Genomic DNA, 357 nt, shown 5'->3' on the forward strand with positions numbered 1-357 from the left:
ACATTTTCATCATGTGTAACAGTGCAGTTTTATAACATATAATAGACATTATACCTAGCATCGGCATAGAGTTATGGACACTTTGCTTAGCTAACGTAATGTGAAAAGAACACAACCCATACATTGTTTTCTGAAAAAAAACACACACAAAAAACATATGGAGTGTCTTATGTATGAACACATTTCCTCTAATTTTCTATACGTGACTATATAAAACACTCATTAGACAGTCATGTTAAACATTATTACTGCAGACACATAAGTGCACATGAATACACACATGCATATATTATTTACATACTCGCATACTTACACATTCACGTACATCTGTTCTTCAAGTATAAAAATATATCATTG

Source organism: Babylonia areolata, chromosome 1 (genome assembly GCF_041734735.1).
Source record: "Babylonia areolata isolate BAREFJ2019XMU chromosome 1, ASM4173473v1, whole genome shotgun sequence".
NCBI lineage: Eukaryota > Metazoa > Mollusca > Gastropoda > Neogastropoda > Buccinidae > Babylonia > Babylonia areolata.